This window comes from Vespa velutina, chromosome 4 (assembly GCF_912470025.1).
Source record: "Vespa velutina chromosome 4, iVesVel2.1, whole genome shotgun sequence".
Classification (NCBI taxonomy): Eukaryota; Metazoa; Arthropoda; class Insecta; order Hymenoptera; family Vespidae; genus Vespa; species Vespa velutina.
The window spans coordinates 4635287-4644965 of NC_062191.1; the positions used below are offsets into that span (position 1 = coordinate 4635287).

Sequence of the window (9679 nt, forward strand, 5' to 3'; positions counted from 1 at the left end):
AAATGATTATTCGTCTTTTATAAAATATTCATTACCGCATGTCCGTGATAATTCATATCACAGATAGAGGAGAATGTAATAATGTGAACGACCGACCAAACCCCTATCACCGAAATAAGCTCGCGAAATATCGAATCTAAGAAGAGTGCATAAGTGAAATTTATTTATGGTACCTTTCGTTGGCACGCAGTGCTCGGAAGAATACGAAAGTGCACGATGATCGTCGTCTCTCACGGGTTTTGCTGGTTCACTGAAATAGCAGTGTATACATCGTTAAATGACGTCATCTAATGAAGCTCGCATTAATACGGTATTTATAGTGAACTCTCGCTCGTAAACTCTTGTCGAATCAAATCGATAAATATAGAAACCAGTTTGCTACTCTTCCGTCCTTTCGATAAAACCGAACCTTATGAAAAATGATTTTTAAGAAAAGATATATATATATATATATATATATATATATATATATATATATATTAGGAATAGATCTCTCTCTCTCTCTCTCTCTCTATCTCTCTCTCTCTTTCTCTCTCACTCTTTCTCTGTTTCAAAAATGATATTACAAATTCGTATTTAACGTACGAGTCGACATATATAAAAGAGAATAAAACAAAAAATTAACGTGAGAAAATCATTAATGTTAGACGATGATAAAGGTGGATGATGGTTCATCGAAGAACGTAAAAGGAGAATCAAGGAGGTGCAACGCGGAGTCGCGAAAGTGCGCGCGACTGGTGTAAATGGCCTCTCTACTTCTTTCTCTCCTCCTCCTCCTCCTCTTCCTCTCTCTCTCGCTCTTTCTCTCGCTTTCTTCTTTCTTTTTCTTTCAAGCGGTAGAGAAGGGAGAAAGAGAAGGGAGAAGGAGAGGCAAGAAAGAAAGTGGATGGCGCGACGACAATTGGTGGGGATAGCTAAGAAAGAGAGAGAAAGAGAGAGAGAGAGAGAGAGAGAGAGAAAAAAAGAGAAAGAGACACACAGAGGAGGGGAGAGAGAAAGAGGAGGGAGGAGTACTCGAGACACGTAAAGGTATCTAAAAAGGGTGGAAGGAGGCAAAAGTTTCGCTCGTAAAACGAATGGAGGTAAAAAAGGAAAATTACATTAAGAAACTCGAGCGTATAGTAGTCGGTACGAAGGAGGTGCGGTATAGTATGAAAGAAGGTGGATGCCTTCGAATGACGGTACACGGCACGTTGCTCTCACCGAGAAAGAATCCCTCCTACCCATTCCTCCTCCCTTTCCCTTTCCCTTTCTCCATTCCTTTTTCCTTTTTTTTTCCATCATTTTCTTCTCCTTCATCGCAAAGTTGCCTTACCGAGTGGATTCAAGGAGGTTGGAGGTTGGAGGAAGGTGCGAAGATAGATAGGAAGTTTAGTCGGCGAAAATTAACGTGCATTCAACAAGGAAAAATTTCATTTCTCTTGTGTGAGGAGGGATCGGGAAGAAACTATCTATTTTTCTTCGTACCTTAAATCTTCGGAAATTGTGTTTATAAATTGTGACACGGCTATATGTAATCTTATTTGGCGAAAAAAGGAAAGAAAAAGAAAAAAGAAAAAAGAAAAAAAAGAAAAAAAGAAAAAAACGAAAGAGTCCTCTTCTCGAAATTTCGACGTTGTTTAAATATCATCGGTTCAAAAATTTGTATCTAATTTTAAAAAAGACATCGACTCGATTATTTCAACGAATACGCTTCTCTCGATACGTTTCGTTGCTTTCTTCATTATAATATCGATGTTCACAGATTACTTGTAAATAAATAAATAAGCAAATAAATGATATCCTACGTGTAAATATATTTTATATCTTGACGTATCCTATATAAATTTCTCAAAATAATGAGCCCCATTAAAATAACGATTTATTTGACAAAAAGTAATCTTTCCGTTCGTATGAAAATCCGATACTTTGTATTCCGTTTGTTTTATTTTTTTTTTTTTATCTCTTTCTTTTTCTTTTTTTTTTTTTTTCTTACTAGTTTTTTATTTTTTTATTTTTTTTTTTCTTCAAGAGAAAACCAAATTTTGAGAAGAGAACACAAAGCGTCAGTCAGTTTCGAATGAAGAAACCTACGGTACGGCGCGACTCAAGTCTTGCGAATGCTCGAACATCGCGCACCTACGTAACGAGCAATTGCGAGAGAAAAGGAAGACGTCGAATGTCGCCTTATAAACTCGTGATTCGTACATTTTACGAAGTGGTATTCGCTCGTTACATCGAAAGGCACTTATTATGCAACATTCCACTCTCATCTTCGAAAACATAAACGGCGTCTTTTCTCTTTTTTCTTTTTTTTTTCCTTTTATACATACATATATATATATATATATATATATATATATGTATATATATATATATATATATATTTTTTTTTTTTTTTTTTATGGGCATTTAGAGACTCATAAATATCGAGAGACTTCTTATTCGTCGTTAAACATCGAAACGATCGGTCGAAGATCATTCTCTCCGACGATTTTTTTTTTTTTGTTTTTTTTTTGTTTTTCTATTACTCAACCATTATAATATCATACGAAATTTTTGCCAGGAGAGAAGGAGAGAAAAAGAAAGAAAGAAAGAAAGAAAGGACGAAAAAGATGGAAAAAAGAAGAGTGATAACAAAATGGGGAGTTAAGAAGATAAGAATTACGACTTGATAGGAGGGGGTGCGAGGTGACGAGAAGGGTAGAAAGAGAAAAAGAAACGAAGAAAACGAGGAAAATATAGATAAGTAAACGGATAGATAGACCGAGAGAGAGAGAGAGAGAGAGAGAGAGAGAGAGAGAGAGCAAAGGAAACCTCTAAGATCCTGCTGAAAGAGCAACCGTAAGATTAAACAAAGGAGTGCTCTGCTCCCGAAGGAGTCTGGGTAAACTAAGGACAGGAAGAGAGTGGGGAGATACAAAGGGAGAAAAAGAGAAGAATAAAGAGAGAAAGAGAAGAGAAAGAGTGCTACGGGGCGGGGCGTAGGGGAGAACGTAGGGGAAGAAAAGGAACGGCCGACTTTAGCTTCAACATACGAAAGTATGGTAAGGTGCGAGTAGGTACGTGTAAACGGAAAGGGTGAGATGAAGAAGAAAGGAAGGAAGAAAGAAAGAAAAGAAGGAAGGAAGGAAGGAAGGAAGGAAGGAAGGAAGGAAGGAAGGAAGGAAGGAAGGAAGGAAGGAAGGAAGGAAGGAAGGAAGGAAGGAAGGAAGGAAGGAAGGAAAGAAGGCAGAAGAAAAAAAAAGAAAGAGAGAAAGAAAGAAAGAAAGAAAGAAAAAGAAAAGGGCGATGGTCTGCATATAAAGTGGACGCGAAATGAACCGGGTTACGTTGAGGCGGTATACATAAAAGCGTGTGTCGGTGCCTCCGAGTTTGCCTGCCTTTTTACTCAGGCGTACATTTCGTTTACATAGAATCTGCGCGCGAGCGAGATCTTTAACACACACAAATATGTATATATATATATATATATATATATATATATATATATATGTGCGCCATCACAGTTTCTAGATGCATACAGGATGTACAGATCGTTTCATTCATCGGTTTAGATTTCATTTATTCTTTGATATTAAGCTACGTCGATAAGATAGGGAACGAACATATTTTTCATTCTTCGAAATATCCTATCAATTTTTTGTATTTTATATGTTTTCGAAATGAGAATTATAATGTGTTCCTTGGTGAAAACACTTGTTGCGAACAAATATAGTTCAGGGGATAAAAGCACTTATCGCAAGTAGGCCTTATTATCTATTTATCCTTATTAAAATCGGACTCGTATATTATACTATATCATCGCTTATATCGCTGTCCAGGGTGATTTTATCAAATGAAATCGTCGGCTTTAATGGCGATAATGGCCTTTGCTACCGAGCTTTATCTTGGGACAATGCGTCTGGAGTTTATACGGACGGGGAGAAGGCTAAGGGACGTCGAACGGAGTAACAACGACGTCTTATGGGCGTGTAACTTTCGTTCTTTCTAAAAATATCAACCTCGCGTTGTCCCGACGTACGGTGAACGTTTAAGTCGTTTTCTCGACAACGATTATCGCCCTCCTTACAAAATATATTTTCCGTTTTGATTTTGTATGTTTCAATAAACCGATATACGATACATTTCGAATTTCATTTTTTAATATGAATCTCGAAACGAAAAGATATAATCAATGACATTAAAAGTCTACGTTATGAATTAATGAAATTTATTTCATTTTTATAATGCTTTTCTTTCTTTTTTTTTTTTTATCAATGAATATGTCATCATCTTCGAATAACAATGTCTCGAATCATATGATGATTAAATTACGAACAAACAAGCAAATAAAAAAAAAAAGAAAATATATATATATATATATGTATCAATTGATCATGGTATAATTAATTTTCTTTCTCGTGTTAAATCAAGATTACATGAAATGAAACGCCCTGTACGATCCGGTAGTTTCGTTGTTCGCACAGCACCTCAGTGCGAATAGGAAAAGGTCGGAGCCTGGTTAAAAGCGCGCAGGGTGCTCGCAATGGCCGACGATTTTCAACTTTTGCTATCGCCACACCGAGAATGGAAAATGGAGAATCCCGCCGGCGGGATTCTACCTTAGGATCCTACCCCTAGGATTCACAGCTGACTATATAGCTACATATACAGTACATGTATTCGTGTATGTATAAAAATATATATGTAGACGTTGAACTCGTTTAGTTTGAAACTTCCTCGAGAGCTTATTTTTTTATTACCTCCCAATGTTTTTCTTCTATTTCTATTTCTAATTCTATTTCCTTCCTTCGTTGTCATATATATCAACATTTCGAATAGCAATTAGAATAGTTGTTCTAGTAGAATACTACGATACTTTTGTTTCCTATTAAAATAATAAAAAAAACATCATAAAATAATAAAAGGACACACACACATATATATATATATATTTTTGTATCGTTTGACGATTAAAAATAATTTCTTGAAACGACATTTATAACGTACAAACGTAAAAAAATTTGCCGGTCGATAATTATTTTATAAATATCTTACTATACGACCGATCGAAATTAAGAGATCCAGTAATATCTTCTTGTAATTACGATCGGATTAATTAGAGATAGCAGGACCTATATTTCCTCAATTTATAACGAGTAAACTTTTCATTGCGAGTCTCGAGAAGAAGAGAGTAGGTATATTCTCGTTTGTGTGCGTGTGCGTACAAGCGTGCGCGCACATATGTGTATGTGTGTGTGTGTGTGTATGTGTGTGCCTTGAAATCTCGACGGAATGAGAAACTTTCGTTCGCAGCTGCGGCCAGACGTTCTCGTGATCGTTGAAACGTGGCAAGACGGACAGCACGTTGGAAAACGATGCTTCGTCTCGACGTTTGAAACTTTTAATTCGACGATCCCGACGTTATCATATCCAACAATTATAATACCATATGTCGAAAATAATTTTCACGCTCATCGTAATCGACGTAGGAAATAGCGAATTAGGAAACTAGATATAAGACGTTCACATTCATCCATATACTTTATTTCATTATATGGAATTTTGTAGTTAAGAACGTATTCAAGTCATTAGGATCTTGCAAATAGGAAAATAAATGAGACGGGCACGAGACGAGAATTTCAAAAGAAAGAGAGAGAGAGAGAGAGAGAGAGAGAGAGAAAAGAAGGAGTGGGGTAAGATACGAGGGGTTGAAGAAGGACCGTCGAAAGTCAGGAAGCTCAGTCGTAAATTCTCAATGGCATTTATAGTCGGTCACCTCGCCGCTGAAATTCTTGCTAGATGAGAAAACGGATCGTGCAACGAGCCTCGGTCGTTTACTCCGTTCCAGTATTCCAACTATGAGAATTTCACGTTGGTTAAAGCGATTTAATGCGAATCTACGACCTCGAGAAACGATGAGGAAAGGGCAAGGAAAAAGGTAAGAGGCATGGTATGGGGAAGATGTTTGTTGGTACAGGGATCTTATCCGTATTAAATTTATTTCAATTTTCCATCAATTTTTCCATAAAAAATCAAAATGCACAACTTGCATAAGTACATATGTCGAACGAAGAGAAACATGAAAGAAAATAAATGACTGAACGTAAATTATTGTATATGCTAACAATATGTACATTTCCGATAACAATAATTTCAACAAGAATGCATAATATATATTGAAAACTTTCATCAGTATGTAGAATTTATTTTAATAATATTAATCAATTATTCGTATCTATTATGCATATATAAGTGATCAATAAATATGTGAATTTATCCAGTTAGAAAATTTTTTATTTAATCGTATTCACCTATTGCGATATCAACTATCGATAGAAAAGAAATCGAATCGTATCATCATACTGTCGCATTCACAAACATTCGTAGGGAAACTTTCGAAGAAGTGAATTCGATTCGATACCGATATCAAAACCCATACACGTTTGACTCTTCTCACGGTTATGTATGTCGGTTTCTCTCTCACTCTCTCTCTCTCTCTCTCTCTCTCTCTCTCTCTGGTTATCTCTTTTTCTTTCCCTTTTTACTTTAAAATACTTGAAAAAGAGAAACGCTCATCGCGAAGTGCAATACAAACTGGACGATTCGTGGGAGATGTTACAAAGTGGCCGTAAAAATTCCTATCGCATTGCCAATAACAAGGGAGTACTTTTAGCCGATTCGAGCCAACTCGCGACAAGATTGAATTGGTAAAAATCCATAAAGCTTTTGCCGTGGTACGCGGATTGTGGAAATGGGGACGTTTTGTGAGAAAAAGGACTGTGAATTCTGAGCATGGTTTTTACACATGTACTTTTACTGTACATAATACGTCGATCTTCACGATTTCACTCTTCTTTCTGTCTCTCATTCTCTCTCTCTCTCTCTCTCTCTCTCTCTCTTTCTCTCTTCTTTTTCTCCCTCACTGATCACCATTATCCATTAAAGTACGTGAAACGAATTATTAAAGGAACCATTTGCTCTTCGATGATAAAAAAATCAATTGGGAAAATATCTCTCCTTTAAATCATTCAGTTTAACGAGGATCAACCTAATAAATGATATAAATAAATCATTCGATAAAGAGAAAAAAAAAAAAAAAAAGAACACGAAAGAATTAAAGAAACGTCGCATGTTTATACAAAAATTTCCTTTTATATTAAAGATTCATGAATTTATAAATCTGTACGGTACTATCTGAACAAGTTTGAGAAATGTCTTAAATTATTCAAAAAAAATGTTTGACGGATGAAATCACTTATCAGCCGAGATTAATCAATAATCTTATGGTTAACGAGACGCAAAGGGTCGATAAGCTGTATCATGGTGGAATCGTCGGACGGACTATCTCGTTGATTGGAACGGCGGTGTGTAAGAAAATTCAACGATTTTATCGGCTTTCGGGCGAGCCCGTGCGACATTGTTCGATCTTTACGACACTGCCGTACGCCGGCCGATCGCGGATTCTCCGGAGCAACGAGATTGCCGTGGACTCATTTAACGTCTACCCAATCTTGGCGGTCGGCTATAGCGAGCGTCGTTTTTAGATTTAACCTACCCAAATATGCAAATCGGCATCGCGCGCGGAGAACTTCGCAGAGAAAGAGAGAGAAAGCGAGCGATCGGAAGAGCGAGAGAGAGAGAGAGAGAGAGACAGAGATTCCTGAACGAGTATGGCCGATTCGGTTGGTTCGCAAAGAGGGAGAATATAATCCTTGCCTATGGGAGCTTGTGGGCGGCCAAAATGAATCAGCAAAAAGGACATCGGAAACCAGTCCTGCGTGTGCGCGCGCATTACGTACAATTCTTGTTTTTCCTGTCTCTCTCTTTCTCTCTCTCTCTTTATATTTTTGTCTTTATCATACTTTCGTGACCCAGGATGCTGATCGATATCCATGAAAAAGAAGGAAAACGAGAGGGTGCCATACGATGTCACGTTTATGGATTAGATTATGAATTAGGGTAGTGGTCCTAAACATAGGAAATGTTCAAAGTATGCTATTGATACTTTATTATGGTCGTTTTCGTAAGGGCGGGGGAGTCTGTAAAAAAAAAAAAAAGAAAGTAAGTAAAAGAAGAAAGAGAGAGAGAGAGAAAGAGAGAGAGAGAGAGAGAGAGAGAGAGAGAGAGAGAAAAGAAGAATAAATAAATAAAAAAGGTAAAATTTACGATCGCGGTTGTTTCGAACGAGATATCTTCTCGCGTGTTATCGAGAAATAACGTAGTTACTTAGTTACTTACTTCGAAGTTGAAACGTGTTAGTTATTTCGTCTTTTTCCTCCCTTCCCCCTAACCACCCCCCCTCCTCTACCAATAAGGGACTCAGAAATAGCGAAAGCGGCTCACTTTACGTAAACGGATATTTTCGATCAATGGATTATCGTTGATAATTAATACCGATATAATCTTATCGCGATAAGTAAACGTTGCATAGAGTAATGTCGGAACGTTAAAAATGGATATTTCGAAACGAAAATGCAAATTAACGATACTTGGGTTGGTAGATCAGAAACTATTGGGATAAAACGTATCTTTCCTCTTGGGTATCGTGTTCGACTCGTCGGTTTTGATATCGACTATTTCGGTCTTCCAGACATTTATAACGCTTGAAGAATTTTGAAAAATCAGCGTCACACTTAAGGAAATACGCATTACGATACCTAATAATCGGTTTTGCTGGCTGAAAGCATGATGGCCGAACGAGGCGGAGCTCTTCGCGAATATTTTTGTCGGTGTGGGCAAAGCGAGCAAAAGAGATATCGAGCGAAGATGAAAAGAGAAAGAAAGAATGAGAGAAAATGAGAGAGAGAGAGAGAGAGAGAGAGAGAGAAAGCAAAGTCTGAGAGACCTGAGTAGAACGAAAAGGGAGAAGAAGCAGGCAATAACGATCGTTCCTCGATTCGACGAAAAAGAGAATCCGGCGTTCCAATTCCAGTCGTCCTCTCCTTCCTGCTTTAATTAAAATCAGAAGTTGACGACCGGTCGCGGCTTCCCTTTTTACCAAGCAGACCGCGAGAGACATCGCGTTCCCTCCTTTTTACCGAACGAAATTGTTTTTATGAGTCTCAAGTAGCGAGTGAATTCTTTTACGGGGGTCCTCAAGAAGAACGGGCCGGATATGATTCCCTTTAGACTCCCACGCGTTCGCGCGAGCCGTACGTTTATGAAGTTATACAATTTTTCTTCCCGCGGGACAGCACTGCGGGGGAGGGAAGAACGTGGATACGCGTAGCTATCTTATGGATTTCGAAACAAACTGAAGGAATAATAAAAAGACGAGGAACGTTCGTTCGTTCCGTTTGAGAGTCCTTCTACATGAAAAAAAAAAAAAAAAGAAAAAGAAAAGAAAAAAAAAAGAAAGAGAAAAAAGGACGACTATGTCACATCACTGGATGAGCTATGATCGTTAATATCGATATTATTTTAATATTATGCCATTTGATATATTTGAAATAATATCTGCGGAAAATCTAAATAAATCTGTCGAATGATTTATAAACGATATTATATGCTGAATATATATATATATATATATATATATATATATATATATATATATAAACGAAGAAAACAAAAAAAAAAAAGATAAGAGAAAAAGGCAAAAGAAAAAGAAAAAAATAAAAGCACAATCATACGTGCGTAAGTTACTTACATACGCTTGTCTACTACACTAATCGCTAAAACAGAAATTAACCAAGCAGATTAAGAAGTCCAAGGA

At 37.1% G+C, this 9679-nt stretch overlaps 1 long non-coding RNA gene across 1 annotated transcript; it reads left to right on the top strand.

Moving 5' to 3' along the window:
• The first annotated feature begins 494 nt into the window (after positions 1-494).
• LOC124948476 lies at positions 495-9306 on the top strand. Its single transcript, XR_007100757.1, has 2 exons — positions 495-1513; positions 4396-9306. It is a non-coding gene; the product is annotated as an uncharacterized LOC124948476 (long non-coding RNA).
• The last annotated feature ends 373 nt before the right edge of the window (positions 9307-9679 follow it).